The sequence below is a fragment of the Micropterus salmoides genome, unplaced genomic scaffold (assembly GCF_014851395.1).
Source record: "Micropterus salmoides isolate LMB-PRFRI ecotype aquatic unplaced genomic scaffold, ASM1485139v1 Ms_hic_scaffold_2, whole genome shotgun sequence".
In the NCBI taxonomy this organism is placed as follows: domain Eukaryota; kingdom Metazoa; phylum Chordata; class Actinopteri; order Centrarchiformes; family Centrarchidae; genus Micropterus; species Micropterus salmoides.
In genome coordinates this window covers 19083554-19106553 of record NW_024041150.1, presented here as the reverse complement: position 1 = coordinate 19106553, position 23000 = coordinate 19083554, and the positions used below count along the sequence as shown (strand labels likewise).

Below are 23000 nucleotides of genomic sequence, written 5' to 3'. Positions count from 1 at the left end.
TTATTTTCCCTGTATTTAACCACCCTTTTATATCACTTTAATTAGTTAATAAATTCACTGTAATCAAGGAACTGTGTGTGTTGACTATCTCCACGTCTCTGCCAAGAGAATTGACCCTTTAGATATGAGACTGACTGATTAAGATAATTTAGCGATTATTAACTAACTGATCACTAGTAATAATTGTATAATTATTAAAAGCTACCTAGAGGTCCGGAGACTCTAGGATAATAACATCTCCGGTGGTGCCCTGAAACGAGAGATTTTTGATATTTTCTGAATATTAAAATTCATAATTGGGTATTAATTCTCATAAATTTATTAAAATTCATAGCTAATTTAGCCATGCTACATGTACTACCTCCTCCAATCACATGCATGCACTTGCCCAATTAAATTTTTATTGTGCACATAGCCAACCAATAGGACATTGCTACAGATACGTGCGTGAAATGTAAATAGCAGTGTCCCTACTGCCTTAGCATCCTGGGTGTCCATGTCCTTCATGTCACTTAACATGGCAGTTGTGTTTAGGCTGACTGCACCATGAAACACTGTTGCACGTCAGGCCGTGGTGTCCTCGAACACACCATGGCCCACTTGGCCCTTTTGATGTCAGCCCCCCTTGGGCTAAACTTGTATTTATGGAGAGTTTGGTGGTGGACAGTGCCAAAGATGAGATCTGACGTTTTGCTCACTCATACACATTTCCATGTGGAATGACACACTGATAAGCTGGATGGTGTAATATGGCGACGTATGATTTTTAATACAAATTATGAATAATATTTCGTTTTTTTTCAGGAATTTCAGTTCGCCCAGGGTCTCCAGACTCCCTAGGTTCCTAGTGATCAGTTAATAGTAATTGCTTAATCATTTCTATAAAATCAGTCAGTCAATTTCATATCAAAGCCGTAAATCCTCCGTTACAGTGACCTGGAGCTAAACAATACACACACACACACACACACAGTTCCTGTGATTACAGTGAAATTTATTAACTAACTAAAGGTGGATATGAATGCGGTTAAATATATCAAAGACATACACAATGACTAAACAGACAGAATCCAAACAATGAGAATGTAGTGGAGTTCAATGTAAATTGAGTTGTTCTATTGTGGGGAGAATTTGATTCATATGGAGAAAGAGAACTAATAAAAGCAGGTTATATGATTCTAACTCGGTGGGGTTTTAGGCAGGAATGTTTAAGGATTAAAGCTAATGGATTAACAGACTATTGGACATCAATGCAGTGTTTTAGCCTTACTGCTTGTTGTTTCTCCCAGCCGGGTTGCTGGTCGGCGCCCCACGACTAGTCAACGCTTGGGCCTTTGCGTCTTGGTACGCCAGGACCAGCTTTTTACTAGCAGGTTGTCCTGGGGGTCCCCCTGGTTGGCTTAGTGAAGAAAACTTGCAGGGATAGGCTGCTAACCTTTGCTCGGGTTGTCGGTTTGATTGTCCTTTGTTACTGCTCACGTAACTAACCACGTGGCTGGCTCCCGACGACTGTTGTCGTGGGGAGGAGTGAGTTAACTCGACGAAATAAAGCTTAAAAAGAACTTGGTCGTTCTTGAATTAAAATTGCGTGACTTAACGGTCTGATAACTTCTACAAAAAGAAAATAAGATGACTTTACAAACAAAAGAAAAAGATAAATCAACGAAAGTTTGCTGGAAGACAAAGAGAGCTTTAGAAACCACGGGAGCACGCTGAGCGTGTGCCGAGAGCTGCTGAAGAACCAGAGTACATGAGAAGAGAGCGAGCAACAAGAGCTCCGCTGTATTGTTTGTCTGGCCCCTTGGGGCGTGTCCCCAGGGGGCTTGGTTTCTGGTCTCCTCCGAGACTTCGGTGTATTAACTTTTAATATGGTCCTAAAGACTATATACGCGTATTTTAATCAAATACCTCTCCACAATGGAACAGTCAAACGGTTATACCGTTCTTGGTTTCAAGCATTCTATAAAAGCAAAGGAAACAATTACTTAGTTGTTGTAATATTAGAATGGTTACCAGTTAAACACATTTTCAGGATGAAAGACACTAAACTTCCACTAAACTATTTCCTGGGTAATGTTGGCTGTTACACATTCTTACTTAGAGTACATAAGCAAGTTACACGAACATGGCATCAGATTATACCCAATAAAATACAGAGTGATACATTAAACAGCAGGGGCGGTATTTCAGAACGATAGCATGTAATACTTAGTTTGTCCTCTTGGGGGACTCTTGTTCCACGAGAGGAAACTGAAGATCACTTTGATTATTTCTTTAAAACAATCACTTGCTCAGGTCCTGGGGAAATTAGTTATTTAACATTACATTCAAGCTAGTAAATTAATCAAGTAGCACAGGATACCATTTCTGTATCATATCATTTCTGGGGGAATATAAGAAGTGTTGGGAATAAAGCATTGGTTAAAAACATCACTTAAACGAATGTCAGGAATCATTGCTGCAAAGAGCACTGCAAAATGTACTTATATGGAGTCTTCTTTTAAATAGCAACAACACAGTAATATAACTACTCAAATGGAAGTGGAGAGACCCGCTAAGTATCTTAACAAAGATTATTTAATCAAACAAGGTAATAGGCAAGTTAAAAGGAGACAGTATTCATTTGTCCACACAAAGGAATTTGGGGCAGTGTCCTTCTCTGGCGTCTGGAGTTTCCCACCAATTCACATCTGGGTGTGAAGATGAGAATATCCTTTGATGTGAGGTAATTACACAAAGAGGAAGGTCAGTTGCCATGGTTACGTTTGTGGAGGGACAGTTTAGGGTTTCCTGCCCTCCTTCCTGATAGGCTGTTCAGGAGAAAGTTAGTTTCTGGTTAATGTTGATATTGTCATTTTAACACTCAGGGCATCGAGTCTTATCTCAGCTTCACCAGAGGTGGTAAGTCTAACTGCCCAAAACGGCACTTAGGGAAAGCAAACCTTACACTTGGGTCAGGCTTAGAGACAGACATTTTTGGAATCTCATAATCGCATAATATAATTAAAACGACACTAGCTGATCCACTACAATGGAAACATGGCTACTCTCTTCAGTTCTGCCGCATACCACTACTTTTCCTGGGCATCAGGAGGAAATGGACTTCCGTGCTAGCAGATGCATGGACACCATGCTAAAACCATTGTGTGAGCAGGGCACAAGGGTCGTTTTCTTCTTAGACGACCTCATTGTCATGGAGAGATCATGAGGACTTGGGCGATTTTTCACACAGCCCAGCTGATCTTGCACTTCAAAAGCCTGGGGTTTGTGATCAACTGGGAAAAAAGCTACCTAGTATCTAGGGACTGTGCAGGCAGCGTGTCCCATCTCTGTCTATGTCTTTGTTAAATCTGAACCTGAGTCTTTGTTGAACCTGCTGAATCAGTGGGTTGTGTGTTCTTAGTCTCTCCTCTGCTGAATCAGTATATTGTGTGGCCGTGGTGTCTCCATTCTGTTCCGCCCAGCTGTTTGGTGGTGTGTATGCAGCCGTTCCCGCAGGGTCTCCTGTTGCATCCTGGGATCCACTCTGGCTCGGTTGCTGGTGTGTGACTGCCGTGGCGCTGCTCTTTGTAATTTCACCTACCTCTGCTGTCGGTGTGTAGCCGCTGTGCTACCGTTCCTCCAGGCTTTCCTGTTGGATCTGTGGCCGCAGTGCTACTGCTCCTCCTAGGATCCAAACTGGCTTGGCTATTGGTGTGTGGCCGCGGTGGCGTTGCTCATCGTTTTGCCTGCCTCTGCTGTTGGTGTGTGTTGCTGCTGTGTCACTGTTCTTCCAGGCTCTCCTGACGGCTCTGTGGCTGCAGTGCTGCTGCTTCTCCTTGGATCCGACCTGCATCAGCTGTTGCTCCCTGCTCCTTCTCCCTGGCACTGAGGCTGATGCTGTCGCCGTCAACTGCCTCAAGCCTGCGAACCATCGACATCACCAAACTGTTGCATTCTTCATTTGTGATGCTATTCCAGGGTTTTACCGCAGTTTCTTTCAGTTCTTGTTTGTTTCGGGGTATTTCTCCCTCCAGTCTCCTCTTAAGGAGGTGAAATGCAGCTCTATTGGGTTAAAGTCAGGTGATTGACTTGGCCAGTCTAAAACCTTCCACTTTTTCCCCTGATGAAGTCCTTTGTTTTGTTGGCAGTATCCTTTGAGTCATTGTCCTGCTTCATGATAAACTTCCTCACAATTAGTTTCAATGCATTTCTCCATAAATTGGCAGACAAAATGTTTCTGTCCACTGATGAATTCATTCTGCTGCTACCACTATCAGTTACATCATGAATAAATATTATTGAGCCTGTTCCAGAAGCAGCCATGCACATCCAAGCCATGACATTATCTCCACCATGCTTCACTGATGAGCTTGTATGCTTCGGATCATAAACCCTTTCCTTCTTTCTCCACACTTTGGCCTTTCCATCGCTTTGGTAGAGATTAATCTTGGTCTCATCAGTCCATAAGATTGTGTTCCAGAACTTTTGCAGCTCATCTCTGTACTTCTTTGCAAATTTCAATCTGGCCTTCTTCTTCCTGCTGATGAGTGGTTTGCATCTTGTGGTGTGGCCTCTATATTTCTGCTCTCTGAGTCTTCTTAGAACAGTGGATTGTGATACCTTCACCGCTGCACTGTAGACGTCGTTGGTGATGTCATTTACTGATGTTTTGGGGATTTTCTTAACAGCTCTACGATATTTCTGTCATCAACTTCTGTTGTTTTCCTTGGCCGACCTGTTTGACGTCTGTTGCTCAGTACACCAGTAGATTCTTTCTTTTTCCAGGACTAGGACAATTATGTATTTTAGCAAATATCCTTGAATCTCTGGTAAATGTCCGGATGAAACAGTTTTTAACATTTTAAGTGAGTTTCACTCTGGTTTTAGGACAGGACACAGTACCCTAACAGCAGCTATATTGGTGGCCAATGCTATTATTAATTCTCTTGATGAAAAACAGCACTGTGCTGCATTATTTGTTGACTTATCTAAGGCATTTGACTCAGTCAATCATGACTTACTGTTATCCAGACTTATTAATGTGGGTGTTGGTAAAGAGGTTGTGAATTGGTTTAGAAACTATGTCACTGATAGATTGCAGAGTGTCTATGTTGAAAATCACATGTCTAAACCCCTTGAGATCTCCTGAGGTGTCTCCCAGGGCTCAGTCTTGGCTCCCGTTTTAATGACCATTTTCGTAAATGATATTGGAAAACATTTGCATTGAGCAAAGTTGCATCTCTATGCAGATAGCACAGTTATGTAAACACATGTTCTCCTACCCTGGCTCAGGCTGTCAACTTCAGGTTGCATTCTCTACATCGCAGTTCTCATTGCACAACCTCAAATTACTTTTAAATACCCAAAAAAACAAGTTCATGTCATTGCTAGAGCTCACGCTCAGGAGAACCTTAGCCATTACACACTAAATGGCACTGTCATTGAAAGGGTAACTTGCTGCAAATATCTCGGTATTTGACTGGATGATAAATGAGCTTTTAATATACACATAGATACGCTTTTAAAGAAACTCAGGCTCAAACTTGGCTTGTATTTTCAAAACAGAGGTTGTTTCCCCTATGAAGCAAGGAAATGAAACTTGTCCAGTCTACCTTTTTATCGGTACTTGACTACGGGGACCTGCTGTATAAATGCATGCGGCCTCACTGTTGTTAAAGAAACTTGATTCTTGATTACCATGCATTGTTGAATTTTATTACACTGGCTAAATCACGCACACATCCCTGTAGATTATATGTTACGGTGGGATGGCCATCATTAGCTATGCAGAGACAGCTCCATTTATGTATTTTTATTTATAAGGCACTCGTCTGCAAATTACCGCATTGCATTAATAGCATCTTCAGCTTGTGGTCAGTAGTCATCATCCAGCAGGCTGTTCCCAGTGTGACTTCAGTGCTGGGAAAGACTGCCTTCTCGTGCTATGCACCATTAACCATTAAAGACGAATATAACTGTTTTTGAATAAGCAGGCATTACATTGATGTATTTTAATTACTGATTTAATTTTTAATGTATGGGTTAGATAGTGGGTTGCGTCTGTTGCTTTTGTAGCTAAAAGGGTAAATGTTCTGATCTGTATTTTATACTATTGTTTTATGTTTTAACTGTTAAACTTGCTGTCCTGCTCCCTTTCTTGGCGAGATTTTGGAAGATTTTCACAGAATTTATTGAACATAAGATTTGGTTAGATGGGCTAGATGCTGGGGGAAAGGTGCCTCCGGTGTGGTGAGGGGGTGGCAGGTAAGCGCACGGGCAGGCAAGCCAGGGAAAAGGCTGGCTGAATAAGAAGCGAGTCCCCAGTGGTGAATCTCCAACTAGGCGTTCTCTGTAATGTAGTGGCACAAGAGCAGAGCAGGGTCTCCAGGAACACTAGAGCAGAGCACAAGGAAACAGAGTCAGTCACAGGCACAAAGGTTAGAAGAAGCAGGTACAAGAAAGTCATGTGATTCTTCATATTATGTTGAATACTTAGCTATATTAATGCAATCCATTATCCTGTTTTATTTATTTTATTATTTTATAGTTAGGTATGCATTTGTCACAATAAAACCCTAACCCCATAACCCTAACCCATTAATATAGAATCACTTATAAAATGGTAAATAAATGGATAAAATAAGTTTTCACCCGCTGCAGAGCCCTCCGGTCCTGGGCCGTGCACATCCCATGCCAGTTTGTGATGTTTCCAGTTAGGATGCTATCTGTTGCTCTTCTGTATAAGCTGAAAAGAACTTGGCACGGGAATTTGGCCTTCTTAAGCTTCCTCAACAAATACAGTTGTTTCTGAGCTTTCTTCACCAGCGTGGAGATGTGAGATGACTATGTCAGATTCTCTGTGATGCTGATTCCCAGGAAGGTGAAACTGCTCCACCTCAGCTCCACTGATGTAGACAGGAGTGTGTCTCTTTATCTCCTTCTTCTTAAAGTCAATGATCAGCTCCTTAGTTTTGCTGACTTTGGGCAGTAGGTTGTTCTCTGTGTACCACTCTACAAGATTATGAAATGCTTATGCATATTGTGTGTTTACATCAACAGATTATGTTCTTGGCACAAACGTGGAATTAGAATCATTGACTCCTAAGCTGTCAGACTCGGACTTGCAGAGTGTGTTGGAGAACGTGAGTCCACTACATGCTGTTACCATGACTACTTTGTATTTACTTTTAATTCAATTTATCTGCAAATTATTTTGTTAAGTATTAACATTTCTTTTTTATGTGTGTGTGGTTTTATTTTAAATCTAGCTCTTTAGAAGATACGGCCTGTCACCACAGTTTTCCTTCAAAGTGTTGAGACGTGTGATCAGAAAAGATGAGACGAAATGAAAGAGAATGGATATGCAATACAAAAACATTTTTCAAGTTATTTAGACTTCACATTTTGATTATATTGCATTGTATTTACATATACTAATATCTCTACTTAATACTTCTACTGCTATGAGGATGTCTTTGTTGTATGTATTGCTACCATTGCAGAAACGTTTTAAGGCATATAAAATATTCTCTCAATAATAATTTGTGAGATGTGTGAATTTCTGATATGTTTATCCTATAAAAGAGTTTGATTTCACTGCCGGGGGGGGGGGGGGGGGGGTCATTGTAGGCTAGAACATAAATTACAGGGTTCTCATGCCTCCTTAAAAGGTCTAAAAATAAAATCAGGGAAATGAAGGTCTTAAACTGTCTGTAAACTGTGCATTTAAGGCTGGTGGGAAAATTTTAATGCCTACTGTAAAACATGTAATTAGCGTGTATTTGTTTTAGTATTTGGTAATGTGAGACCCTGCCATTATTATAACATTTATGGTACGTTTGCGCTGCAGACATTGACATCTGGCTGCGTGTCATATAAAATTTTTGTCTGTTGTGGCTGGAAGACACAAGTTCAAGTTTAAAGTGGTTAGAGGAAGATCCAGTCTTGTGTCTACATCACATCCTCCTCTTATTTGTGCATGACTAAAAAAATACCTGTAACTACAGGTTAAAATACCTTTCTAAAGTTTGTCTTTTCACCATGATTTGTTTGTCTCCATGGATTATCCATGTTTTCCTCTCTCTTTAGTGGTACTGTATCAGCTTGGCCAGAAAGTGAAAGCAAAACTTAAGTTCGGTCTGGCATAATTTTCTTGATATCTTTCTTTATAATGTGTACTCTTTTATTTTAGTAGTTTGTATTGAGTTTAACACAAAAGTGCATGAGTTAGGGCTGGACAAAATGGCTAAAAATGTTTAACGATAAAAACATTCCATATCATTTGATATTGATTATTATCACCAAAAATGTCAAATCATTAGTTAATCATTATTTTATTATAAGTTTAAAGGCTGATTTTACTTCTTAATGAAAGTTGAAGAAACCAGATGGCTTATTGTGCTTTTCTTTATGGTCAGAAGAAACACTTGATGCCAAACAGCAGCCCGGTATCAAACAGTGGATCCCTTCACAAATCTGAGGTAGAACATTCAAAACAACAAATATACATGAGTAAAATGAAGTAAAATCTTTTGACCAACAAAATAAGATATTGATATGTGATCTAAATTAATTAAATCAAATATTTATTGAAGATTTGTTATATTGTTATTGAGGAAAATTATATTGTGATAATTATAATTATTGTTTTATTGCCCAGCCCTAGTATGAGTTCACATTCATGAACGGACACCATCAGTACACCAAAAATACTCCTTTATGCATTGTTAACATCTATGGCCCAAATGTTGACGACCCCTCCTTTTTTCATGCTTTCTTCAACTCACTCTCTGCTCACTCAGACACAGCTCTTATATTAGGAGGGGACTTCAACGTGGTATGTAATCCAGCAGTTTACAGGCACAGTACGGCAGGTGGTCACCGTATTTGGAAATCAACAGACATCCTTAAACAATACATGAGCGATTTTGGTCTTTGCAATGTTTGCCGTTCTCACCACCCCACTCTTAGAGAATATACCTTCTTTTCACCAGTCCACCACTCATATACTCGCCTTGACTATTTTTTGGTTAGCAGCTCAATTATGAAAGACATTTACTACACTCAGATTCACCCTATCACTATCAGTGATCATGCACCGGTTTCTATCACTCTTTTTTTTTTTATAGCATTTCTTTTTTATTTTCTTTCTCCCTCATAATATATGATTGTTTTTTCTTTGTTGAATTGAAAGATCAAGAAAATGTCCAACATTCTTCACAACATATCCAAAAAGATAGGAATGTGGTCAAAGAAGTTGGAGAAATATTCATATCCTTTAGGGTTTTTTTTGTTGTTTTTTTGTTTTTGTTGTTTTTTAAACCTGTCCTGCCCAGCAGCCTGGTATAGAGAATGATGACCTGGATACCATATTGTGCCAGACAGATTTTACTTTAACAAGAGAGTATTAATATACTCCTTTGTCTGTTTTATTATTTATTTAATTATATATTGATTTGTCACCGGGCCGGACAGGGGGGCAGACACGGGGATGGTGGGGCACAAACAGACAGCACAGAGAAAGGACAAGACCTGTAAGAGAAGGGGAAACGGGGATGGAAGGTGGGGACAACAGGGAAAAGCTGTGGGAAACACCAATTGCAGAAAGCAACGAAACCTGCAATAGAACAGAGAGGGGGGCTTGGGGAGGAGAAAAACAACAACAAACAAACAAAAACAAACAATAAAAATAATATTAATAGTAAAAGACAACCAGCCGAACAGCAGCAATAAACAGCTGACATAGTATGACAACTAAATAAGAAACACAGCACAGCCATGAGAGCTGGAATAATAATTAATTTAAATAAGTAACTGAAAGAAAAGCATCAGGAATAATTCTACCAGGGACAACCTAAATTTGTTTGTGTCTATGTGTGAGACTGTGTGTGTCTGTGTACATGTGTGTGCGCATAAACAGGCCTGTGAGTTTTCACTGAATGGTGTCTGTGGTGTGGCGTCGAATTTTGAAGATTCGCTATAACGCGAGAACTTTTTTATAACTTCAGTTTACATGCTCAGTTCTGTACCAAACTTTACATGTTTGATAAGACTAGTGCCCTAAACACATCTATAAATAAATAATATAAAAACAAATATTCACTCAGTGTCATAGCACCACTGGCAACCAGAGGTAAGCCCTTTGTGACAAAAATCACGTGATCTACAGGCATTTTCAGAGTGTGGTCCACACTTCATGTGTAGATACACAACATATAATTAGTGGGCAGTCTGTAGCGCCGCCTACAGCACACAGTAAGTGATGTTTAACTCTTTTTTGTGACCAGTTCAAAACACGCAATGAAACAGTGCCGCAGCTCCCATCCTACGTCCCCTACACCCGTCCAATGCTGCCTGCAGCTTTGATCTTATTTTCTTTTTTTGTATAAATCAAAAATCTGTTTAATTTTATTTTCTGTTAAGATATATGATGCAACTGAAGTTTGTCTGTCTGATTTTCAAGAACAAATGATCAATTCAACATATTCTTCTTTCCATGTAAACAAACACCATCTTCACAAAACATCTCTGACTCTGCGTTCCACAACAAAAGGCCCTAGTAAGTATTTGCATTTGTTATATTCATGACATGTCTGAGTCTTTGCCTTGAGTGACTAGTTCATAAATGTACTTTCAACAGCTTGATTTTAAAGCCCACCTCCAGTGTATTTTGACATTTATATGATATTTCATAGTCATTTCCTTACAATGTTGATTACCCACACAGTTCACCAAATATTTTTTGACAAATAGCTTAATTTTGAGTTGCAAAAGTTGTTAAAACGGGGTTGTGACGTATGTCATAAGTCATGCGGTGTTGGAGGACACATGACAAAGTTTTTGGTTGTCATGGTAATGTATTACATCCGATTATTAACCACACCCCCATTATCTGTTTGAGAAAGAACTTTAAACAATATTGGCAGTTAAAACTGGCTAGAGGGCGGCTTTAATTGATACCCTTCTACAACTGTATTATTTTTTGCTCATGTTTCTTCTATTTGTTTTTCATTACTTAATGTGTTTGGATCTGCTGCTAAAACAGAAACAAGTCAGTTATTCTTTATATTTATATAATGTCGCAGGAAAAAGTATGTGGTCTCTTTGAAATTACAGGGATATCTGCATAAATTGTGATCTGATCTTCATCTAAGTCACAACAACAGACAAACATCCATCCATCCATCCATCGTCAACCGCTTATCCTGCGTACAGGGTCGCGGGGACAGACAAACATAGTCTGCTTAAACTAATACCATACGAACAATTATATGTGTTTATGCTTGACTGTAATTGATATCCTTCTCACAATCATATTTGTACAAAAAATTTGAAGTTTGTTTTGTCATGAATTAATATATATGTATATCAAATATAAAAACTAAAAGCATAAGATGATGCAGAAGACAGTATTTATGGCTATAATACTTAAAATCTTTGTTTTAAGTTGTTAAAAGTTTGACCTCATTATTCTGCTTTGTATTTACTTATTAGTACTACTACTTAATACGTCTGCTGTTGTGAGGATCTCTTTGTTGTATGCATTGCCACTATTGTGGCTTAAAGATCCAATCCAGAATTTTTTTCAGACATATAAAATATTCTTTCAATAATAATTTGTGAGGTGTGAATTTCTGTTGTGCTTTTTGTACAAATACAGTTCAGTTACATTCAGTAGCGTAAGGAAGTAACAACCAGTAACAACCAATAACCAAATATGATCAGTCTAAAACAGGGTTTGTCCACCTATAGATGGCAAAAAGAGAAGGGTGAGTCCATACACTGGCTGTGGCAACCAACTCTTAATCTTATACACAAATATTCACAGGCAACGGCTTCTTAAAATTATAACAGGATTTATTCAATCCAAGCATAGATCAATGATTAACAACTTTAGCAAGTAAATCACTATCAACTATTCTAAGCAAAATGAAATAAAGCCAAATCGAATCATACAAAAGCATACAACAAACCAGAGAGCGCGTGCGCGCGCGCGTGCGTGCGTGCGTGCGTGTGTGTGTGTTTGCAGATCCAGTTCGGAATGTGCCCGATGCTAGCTAATTTTGGAATCAAGATGGCGGTTCAAACCATATGATTTCAAGATCAAGATGGCAGAAAATCACTCTCCCCTGAACTACAAAAATAAATGGAGACGCACTGTGATGCTAGCCTGCTGTGGGTCACAGGTCTGGTTAGCTTCAGAGATCACGTGGTGTGCGCATGTGGGTTTAGTAAGCAGAAGTAAGAGAGAAAGACACAGAGAAAAGCTATATACAATATACCACAATCTATCCTACAGGCTCCAGCAGTGAACGTCCATTCAGCAGCGGTTGCTGGCTTTGGATTAGATAGAATGTACAGTTGGATCTGTTCTCAGTCAAAAGAAGCAAACACCAAAAATCCTAATTACTGTTGCAAACACTCAGCTACAACTTTATCAATGAGAGGAACGGTAGTGAACTGGCAAAAATAAAAATACTGATACGTTTTCACACACTGAATCTGTCAACAGAGACCGTCTGGCGGGCCGCCATCTTGGTGAGCCAATAAGTTTCACTTCTAATGTCAGATTGAAGTAGAGAAGAAGAGTTTGCTTTGGCGGAGGCGGTCTTTATCGGCCTCTGCTGGCAACCTGATTGAGCTACAGACATGCAGGATATCAATCGATTCGTCTCTTCAATACAAAGAGATAGAGCCCACTTACAGCCCAGTAGGATGTTCTGTTCTCAAGCTGTGGCCTATAAAGCATGGGAGTGATTTTGGTCATATATAGACTTTTTTTTATCAATATTTCAATGTTTTGGAAGTTTTATGTTAGTAGGAAGTGGTTGTATGGAGAGAAATAATGTTTTGAAGAAAACCCCCAACAAAAGTGAACATATAAACAGTAATTATGCCAAAACATGGACATTCGCCTGGTATATTTTGAAAGATAGTGTAATAACTTTTTTTCCATTTCCATCACATTTACAGTTACAGTTGTATTCCAGGTGCTGTATTACAGAAAATTCCTATCTTAAGTCATAAGTTAAGATAGGAAGGGTCTAAGATAGGATTGTTCACAATTTGATATTACAGAAGCAAATCCTAACTAACTTTATCTTATTTTACTTCATCCTATCTTATCTCAGGTTAGGAAATCCTAAATACTCAATCCAACATCGGTTATCAACTTTTATGTCTGTTACCTAGCAACCAATGCCACTTTTCTCATCTCTCCAAGCTAAACTTTATGCTATTGCTGTTTGCTATAGTTTTTTTAATGCAACATACACACAACTATCATTGAACTTCAAGTCAGATGACTTAGAGGTGTTGTAACCTGCGTTGAGAAATCCAAATTCACGTAACGCTTAAGAGAGAGTGGACTAAAATAGCACAGTCACCGCCACGTATCCGGCATCCAGCAAAGCGCTGATGCTGTTAAAAAGAAAATCAGTCCGTTTACAAGTGATATGAAAGGCAACTGATGTGTCCAAACAGCAGAGGAAACCCGGTGGTGGCTCCTCCTGTGCTCCCCCATTGACCCTGGCAGAAACCCATAGGTTACTCTTTGCGGAAAAGTTAATAATGAAGGTAAAAAAATATTAATAAAGGCTGCGGACTAACGTAAGTGTATTACAGAAACATCCTAACTTCATAAAATCTTAAATAAACTGTCCTAACTTTAGGATAACTGTTGAGCTGTCCTAACTTTTACTTTTCCACCACGTAGTGTTTGTTAACTCGTTTAATCCACATGGTTGCTCTTTAATTGCTTTTACAAATCAACAAAATGTCAACAGACAGAACTTAATTGATTCTACTTGATGACAAAACACTCGTTAGTAGAAAGGCTGTAGGCGATGTAACAGATAATATCTCAGTTAGGATAGGATGTGCTGGTTAGGAGGTTTCTGTAATACAGCCCCAGGTGTATTAGAAGGTATTCAGGTGCATTATAATCTATTTTATGATGTTTTTGATGGTTTATTGCATTAAACTATAGCGCTTTTTACCAGGCGAGGATGAAAATATTTTTTCTGTATTGCATCTCCATGTAGTCTGTAATGGTAAAATAAATATGTTAATGTACAATGGATTTATATTCCTTAGCTTCTGACCTTTCAAAGGACACCAGATGCATCTAGGCCTAGTGTTTGAGGAGTTTTCTGATTTATTTTGGGTATGTTATTTTTTCCTAGAAATTGGTGCCAGGTACAATGTGGTTAACAGAAATTCACATGAAGCTAGTACAAGTAAGTTACAATAGCAAAGTTATATATAACTATCTGCTGCCCAGACATATGAAAGCCTCTTACGTGTCGCTTTGGTAGTGTCAGACCTTTTAGGAAATCCAGCGGAGTTTCTCTCAGCTTGGTTCTGATGAAGCCAGTAGTTTCAACGGTACGGCTGATTCTTCGGCGGCAGCGACAGGAATCAGTGAAGTCGCCGTAAAATTGAAAAGGTGGAACACACAGGTGATCTTCTCTCAGTTAAGCATGGAGTTTATCCGTCTTCTTCTGCAGGCATGAAACGTTATCTTGTGCGTAACAGTTTCCTTAGGGATCCAAAATTGTGCTGGTATTGGTTGGTATTCACGAACAAAGAAAGTTAAGCCCTGAAAGAAAATACCCCCAGTGGCTGTTGGTGCAGTTGCAGAAAGGCAGAGTTTGTTTACCTCCTACAGTCCCCCTGAGGAACTTGAAAAGGCAAAGAGGAGTTTGTGGTTTTCTGTTTCATAACTCTGTTCACAAAATGACGTCCAGGAATTGCTCCGTGTTACCTAGACTTTTGTATTTGCACAGTACAGAAGTCAAAGAGAAAGCTATAAGGAGCGTGGCCAGTGCTGTCATTGTCAAAATCCTGAAACGTCACGACAAACAGCTGAGTGCAGGGGAGGTGTCCACTGTACTAAAGTGACGCAGACTCAATACAGTACAATAACTTGAATCACGGCAACCACATTCCTCTTCAACAGAGAAGCAAGACATAGTAAATAAGAAAGAAAAGTGGCCTACTTAAAAACAACACCATGTCCCCAAAACAGACCATCTACTGCACACACACGGTTTAATACCCACACGCACACAGGTGCGGGGGAAGACATTTTGGCGTAGGGGTGCTGCAGAGTAGAAATGTGGGCATGTAGTGTTGGGAATAATGTGGTACAAAAGTAACGCAATTACAGTAATGTATTGCTTTTTACTGTAACACAGTTACATAGTGCATTACTAATAAATCCTCTTAACATTCCTGTAAAATTAATGAAAAACGTCTATTCAAGGCAGATCCAAAGTAAATTGAATGTAGTTCTTGAACCATTTGGAGTAGATTCATGGTTTTGGGCTTCTCTGAAAGATAACACTGGAGTGTCAAACCCAAAAGAATGATTGAGAATGATCAGAATGACTGTAAGTGCTACTGGAATTGATTAATATACGTCTAAACACCATAAACTAAAATATATTTTTAATTTTTCCGCTTGAAAATGCTTGCTAACAAATGCATGCAGACAACTATAGCTGGGACTTATTGGCTGGAAAACATTGTAGGACCACAGGATAAAGCCTTACCTAGTCCTAGTTTAAATTTCATACCAATACCATGAAGAATGACTATTTTACACAGGTTTAAGTGTATGTGTCAAGTTCTGTGTGTTTTTAATTGATTACAGCTCAGCCCAAACTTGAAAACTGCTTTTCTCTCTGAAGAACGCAAAGGACAACTCAATCTTTTCACTTCTTGATTCTTTATTTTCTTTGAGATGGTTTGATAGACCAGTGATGGAATAATATGGTATAGTTTCTTGAATGTGACTTGATAGATCAGTGTGGGGCAGTAGGTATAGGTTGATAACCTTTCAAATACACAAACCAAACCATGAATCAGTCACACATAAATCACAATACCACTTTCTCGCAGAAATAATAAATAAATGCTATTGAATCTTCAAAACAAACTAAACACGATCCTTAAGTCTAACCTAGGATTTTAACAAGAAAATACCAATCCCGTAATTAAACTCATGCACATGTTACTTCTGTCAAGTTCAACATTCACATAACAAATCCCCATTATTTATTTTAAATTGCAAATTACAATCCAACCTGAACATTTAAAACTCAATATATTCAAACACAGTCAATCATAAATTGTCCTACCAGTTGCGTCTTTGAGTGATCAGGAGCTGTAATCATAGTATCCTTTTCCAGGAATAAATGAGAGAACCAACCGAACTCTCTACAAACATTTCAATGCCATGCTCTCTCTGTGGGTGCGCAGGCAAATATAGTCCCAAAAGCTACTTCCCCAAAAGTTGGTTCCACCAACTTTTGTTGCATGATTGCCCCCTGCAGTTTGGGAGTGCCCTGAGAGCCCTGGGTGAACCTAGGCTTGGATTGCTCAGTACAACTAAAGCAAAGTAACCATAAATTGACACAATTTATGTCTTAGCGGATTTTTTTCAAAACAGCACCTCCCCTTGGCAGCAGGTGGCTGCTGTTGCATTGCTCCGTATCAGCCGGTAGCTCGACACAGATGTGTTTTTTTATTATTATTGGCTACACAAAGTGCCAGTCACGGCACAATTGCTTGCAATTGGCTCGGTCTACCCATGAAATAATAGGGGCTGGCCCTTCCTTACAGCGCGGGATCTCGTTGGCTATTGAAGGCTGTGAAACGGACATGTGAGCTCCTATTGGGTCGGATTTGGTGTCAGTCGAAAGGTTAGAGTTCAGCGGCTAATTTGAATACAAGCTCTCGTAGTTGTTTACATTCAAATCATACATGACATACGAACCACGTCTGCCGGCAATTATGAAACAATGTTGCAGCAGTCCCTGGGGACTTATTGATGGAATAATGTGTTTTGGACTAAATATTTTTACTGGATTGGATCATCTGGACCTCTGACAATGTAACAAGACTGTTTTTGTTGGAATATAATTGATCGGTGGATTACTATGAGGCTTCATAGGTGAGTCACGTCACTTTTGATTGTACTGGGTGGTCTGACAGAGGGGCTGATTGTACCCGCTGTGGTGATATGGTATGTGGTGTATCTTGAAATGGTTTGCATTGCTCGAATCACGAGGATTTTAGCTTTCAAACGGTGTATCATATGAGTATGAAGTTAACATTGTAGCTGTGTGCACATACCATACACATTTTAACCCAAAATTAAGTGTTTTTAAAAATTTGTAATTCAACACCATCAAGTAACATTTTGGCAGCATAAAAAAAAAAATCCATGAGTAAAAGAGTAACTTTATTTCCTTGCTACGGGAACCCGAAAGTAGAGATTCATGTAGGAAGGGTGCAAACTACGCTGGAGCTTGGCTCCTCTTAACAAGACGGTAGCTCCCCTGATGTATCATGGGTAAATAGATTTCTATAGGCTATGTGCTTTCACGAATTACTTTCATGATCAGAGAGGCTGCTGTCAGTTTATCCTGTCCGATCCTGTCAGAGTGTCGGGAGATTCAAATAATCATTGACGTTTATTAACAAAAGTAGTTAAATGTAACAAATATAACAAATCCTTTTAAAGCTTAACAAATGTGGTTGGCAAAACATAACGCCAGATTAACTAAATGAACAAAAGCACAACAAAGCAACACGCTGTGGTGCTGGGGACCAGGAAAAAGCAAGCAGTCAAAGCCCGCAACAATCAGGAAATGGCGGGCTTTATGCAATCTGGACACTGGCCAGCTGCCTCCTATCTGCCTGATGGCCTCCGCTCCACTCCACCAGGAAGTTCACCCTGCAACAAAACACAGAGAGACACACACACATACAACCCGGCAGAGGCCCTGGGGTCATCACACGTTATGCAGCTGTACCTCGTGCGTAAATGCGCACAGCATCTTTCTTAATGGGGAGATGATTCATCCCATTTCACTTTCAAGTTTATAACTACAGTTTTTAGTTTTTCTGCATAAATGTCCCAGGTTATTTGCTGTGACATCACTGCACTGCTGGAAACCATTGAAATGACTGACAGCCGCCTTTCTAATCATGAAATTAAACCGTTAAAGAAAACACTCATACATTACATTACATTTGCTCATTTGGCAGACGCTTTTATCCAAAGCGACTTACATTTGAGGAACAACATACAAGCATCAACAGAGCATCAAATACAGATCTACAACTGACAATACCTACTAGTAAGAGCAGCAATAAATACTAGTAAGAGCTCATAGTACATATCACATTAATGGGGTAAATACCTAGGGAAGGAAGGAAGAGTTAACAAAAAGTGCAATCAATACAAGATAATTGTAGGGGATAGAAGAAGAAGAGCACAGGAAGTGCATGTTAGAGGTTAGGAGTTAGAGGTGTTATAAGAGGAAGTGTTCTCGGAAGAGATGAGTTTTCAGAAGCTTCTTGAAGTTAGAGATGGCGTTAGAGATGCTCTGATGGCGTATGGTAGCTCGTTCCACCATCGTGGTGTCACAGATGAGAACAGCGGGGACTGGGATTGCTTTGTGTGAAGGGATGGCAGAGCCAGGCGGCGTTCGTTGGAGGAGCGTAGTGGCCGAGAAGGAACGTAAGTTTGTATTATGGAGTTTAGGTAGATGGTTGCAGACCCAGTACTCACTCTGTATTCAAGCATTAGTGACTTGAATCTGATTCTGGAGGCCACGGGGAGCCAGTGGAGGTCACTGATTAACGGAATGACATGAGTCCATTTGGGCTGATCAAAAACCAGACGCGCTGCTGCGTTCTGAACCATTTGTAAGGGTTTCACCGCACAAGCTGGGAGACCTGCTAGGAGGGCATTGCAATAGTCCATGCGAGAGATAACCATGGCCTGTACCAGAAGCTGGGTGAGGTAGGGCCTGATTTTCCTTATGTTGTATAGAGCAAAGCGGCATGACCGAGAGACAGCAGCAACATGGTCTGAAAACGTCATCAATCATGACACACCACCTTGGTTGGAGTGATGGTTGCGGAGTCAATTTCAATTCAATTCAATTTTATTTATATAACGCCAAATCACAACAACAGTTATCTCACAGCGCTTTTCATAAAAGAGCAGGTCTAGACCGTACTCTATGATGCTATTTACAGAAGCCCAACAGTTCCCACCAAGAGCAAGCACTAGGCGACAGAGGCAAGGAAAAACTTCCTTTTAAGAGGCAGAAACCTCGAGCAGAACCATGGCTCAGGGTGGGCGGTCATCTGCCTCGACCGGTTGGGGGTGAAGGAGAGAGAGGGAGAGAGAGAGCGAGAGAGAAAGAGAGAGAAAAAGAGAGGGATGGAAGGAGAGAGGGGAGGGGAGGGAGGCAGCCTACACAATATACACAGAGGTACAGACAGCAAAGGTGATGTTGCTATAGACTAAATAAAATATAGATATTTATAGTAGTGTTAATGGTAACAGTCGTAATGTTAATTATTATAATAACAATAATAACAATAGGACTAGTAACAATAGTCGTTGCAGCAGAGGGTGCCGAGCAGGAACACGGGGGCAGCAGGTGACCCGCAGCCACAGATCCAGACTCCACAGCTCCAGAGCCAGAAAACCTGCAGGAAGTGATAGGAGGAGAGAGGAGAGGGACGAGAAAGCACAAGACTACCAGAAAGGGGAGAAGTTGTGTAAGTAACATGCAATAATGGGTTGAGGTTGCATACACAGGGAGAGAGAGTAGAGGAGAGAGGAGCTCAGTGCATCATAGGAAATCCCCCCGGCAGTCTAGGCCTATAGCAGCATAACTAAGGGATGGTTCAGGACTCACCTGAGCCAGCCCTAACTATAAGCTTTATCAAAGAGGAAAGTCTTAAGCCTACTCTTAAATGTGGAGATGGTGTCTGCCTCCTGAACCTAAACTGGAACCTGGTTCCACAGGAGAGGAGCTTGATAGCTGAACGCTCTGGCTCCTAGTCTACTTTTGGAGACTCTAGGAACCACAAGTAACCCTGCATTCTGGGAGCGCAGTGCTCTGGTGGGGTAGTAAGGTACTATGAGCTCTTTAAGATAAGATGGTGCCTGACCATTAAGAGCTTTGTAGGTAAGAAGAATGATTTTAAAATCAATTCTGGATTTTACTGGAAGCCAATACAAAGAAGCTAAAACAGGAGAAATATGATCTCTTTTCCTGGTTCCTGTCAGAACACGTGCTGCAGCATTCTGGATCAGCTGAAGAGCCGGACTTTTTCGAGCAGCCTGATAATAAGGATTTGCAGTAATCCAGCCTAGGAGTAACAAATGCATGGACTAGTTTTTCTGCATCATTTTTAGACAGGATGTTCCTTATTTTCGCAATATTACGTAGGTGAAAAAAGGCAGTCCTGGAAATTTGCTTAATGTGAGACTTAAACGACATGTCCTGATCAAAGATAATTCCAAGATTCCTCACAGTGGTGCTGGAGGCCAGGGCGATGCCATCAAGGGAAACTATATCTTTAGATAATGCGTCACGGAGGTGCTTAGGCCCCAGAACAATCAATTCAATTTTATCTGAGTATAACATTAGAAAATTACAGGTCATCCAGGTTTTAACATCCTGAAGGCACATTTGAAGTTTAGCTAAGTTTCATCTGGTTTGATCGATAGATATAACTGAGTATCATCTGCATAACAATGAAAGCTTATGGAATATTTCCTGATAATATTGCCTAAAGGAAGCATATATAAAGTGAAGAGGATTGGTCTGAGGACAGATCCTTGTGGAACTCCATGACTAACTTTGGCACGCATGGAGGACTCATCGTTAACATGTACAAACTGAAATCGATCTGATAAATAGGACTTAAACCAGCTTAGAGCGGTTCCTTTAATGCCAATGAAATGTTCCAGTCTCTGCAATAGGATCTGATGGTCAATGGTATCAAATGCAGCACTAAGATCTAATAAAAACAGTACAGAGACAAGTCCTTTGTCTGATGCAATAAGGAGGTCGTTAGTAATTTTCACCAGAGCTGTCTCTGTGCTATGATGAGCTCTAAATCCTGACTAAAAATCCTCAGATAAACTATTGCTCTGTAGAAAGTCACACAGCTGTTTAGCAACTGCTTTCTCCAGAACCTTAGAGAGAAATGGAAGGTTAGATATAGGTCTATAGTTGGCTAAAACATCCGGATCAAGTTTGGGCTTTTTCAGAAGAGGTTTAATTACAGCTACTTTAAAGTACTGTGGTACATAGCCTGTTGATAAAGATAGATTGATCATATCTAGTATAGAGGTGCTGACTAAGGGTAAAACATCTTTAAGCAACCTAGTCGGGATGGGGTCTAAGAGGCAGGTTGATGGTTTAGATGAAGAAATTATTGAAGTTAGTTGGTAAAGATTGAGGGAAGCAAAACAGTCTAAACATATATCAGGTTCTACAGCTGTTTCTAAGGTTCCTGAGTTTAGAGATAAGTTGGTGCCAGTTGAGGGCAGGTCTTGGTGAATTTTGTCTCTAATAGCTAGAATTTTATCATTAAAGAAGCTCATTAAGTTGTAGTCTCAGTACTGCTGAGACCTATGGGAATACTTGGCTCAATAGAGCAGTGACTCTCTGTCAGCCTGGCTACAGTGCTGAAAAGAAACCTGGGGTTGTTCCTATTTTCCTCTATTAATGACGAGTAGTACGCTGCTCTGGCATTACGATGCTCAGTTATCTACATTTGACACGTGAAGAAACAAACCACTGAGACAGTCTGTGATACGCGCCGAGATGGTGGGATCGCCTGGCATACATCAGCAAAATAAAGAAATCACCTGGAAAGTTAAAAGGACCGGTAGAGGTGGGATATATCTGAGAAAATAATTAGTTGGGTTGAGTGCTGGTGGATCATTTGTGCGTACATGATTATACAGATACTGTCAGAGCTAATCCGCAACACACCAATGTAGCTCCTATAATCATGACAAAACAGTACAAACAGCTTCTGATGTTAAATTATTATTCTGTTGTCACATGTAATTTGCATGTAATTTGTGTTCCTCCCTGTCAATAGGGGCTGCAGCTCCCTCTGCACCCCCTTTCCCGTGCCCTTACACGAACATCCACAATATCAAACAGGTGCTCAGCAGCGACCTGACCCCGAAGTGGGAACAGCCATTAAAACAGCAACACAACAGCCACACCAATTGACAAGGTACTTGTACTCACCTATTTGAATGGTATCCAACAAGCCTTGATTTGAGCAAAATCTTTGACAATGTCCTTAGTAAAAAAAAATCCAAAACAATCTTATTTGTTAGCTTTGCAACCCTCTCTTACTGTTCTTTTCTCTCGTGTCTCTTCTTGACACAACTTTTATGTTTGAATGGCATGACTTCTCGCATGCACACGTGTTCTTCTAGTCTACGCGTCAGATTTTACGTTTCACCTAGCTAAAGTCTTGTCATCCTGTCCACCTGCCAAAGCCTGCTCTGGCATCATTGTCCATTCACACGTTTGGGGACTGTCGGGAGAGTGGTGTGCGACATTGAAGAGCAGCTTCTATCAGCTTTTAAGAAGTTTTCCACTCAAGGTCAACGTCTAAAACAATTATTTGACAGAATCACTGCAATCTGCCACACAACGGCTACATTTAATGTCATGATCGCAGAGTGAGTATTGTTGTTTGTTTTATTTTCAATCACATGTTCTAACTAACTTACAGAGCATGAGCGTTTTGCCTGTTTTACCTTATTAAATCTATTAGTCAGTTACCAAAATCGCTCTAATTTAATTCCTGACAATAAAATAATTAAGTGATTTATTACTTAAAGTCTAAATAGGTTTATTGATTGATTGATTTGTCACCATAAAAGAGGTCTGAATTTTTCTTTTAATTATAGAGCTGTAAGACAACCAACAAAACTCCAAATCCTTTTGTATTCTACAGGATATTTACTATATATTATTTACTTTAACTACAACTTTCATGCAACTGCATATCACTTGCCTCGTTAGTGACCTTTCATGAAATGTAATTTGTTACAGGAATGTTCTGGATCCTTCAGCGATGGAAACTACAAATAAAAAATAATAATTTAATCTTATAAGAAAGAGGATAATGAAATGAAAGTTCCATATAAACTATATCTGTCTACT

General features: G+C 39.9%; 1 protein-coding gene and 2 long non-coding RNA genes across 3 annotated transcripts in view; 2 read left to right on the top strand and 1 right to left on the bottom strand.

Annotated features, from left to right (window-relative positions):
- LOC119912223 overlaps positions 1 to 23000 on the top strand; it is a 359916-nt gene that overhangs the window by 81725 nt on the left and 255191 nt on the right. The gene's annotated exons all lie outside the window — the stretch shown is intronic.
- LOC119912238 lies at positions 6906 to 7520 on the top strand. Its single transcript, XR_005446103.1, has 2 exons — positions 6906 to 7124; positions 7251 to 7520. It is a non-coding gene; the product is annotated as an uncharacterized LOC119912238 (long non-coding RNA).
- LOC119912244 lies at positions 15694 to 16359 on the bottom strand. The gene is made up of 2 exons (XR_005446109.1): positions 16125 to 16359; positions 15694 to 15820 (listed from the first exon to the last, which is right to left on the bottom strand). It is a non-coding gene; the product is annotated as an uncharacterized LOC119912244 (long non-coding RNA).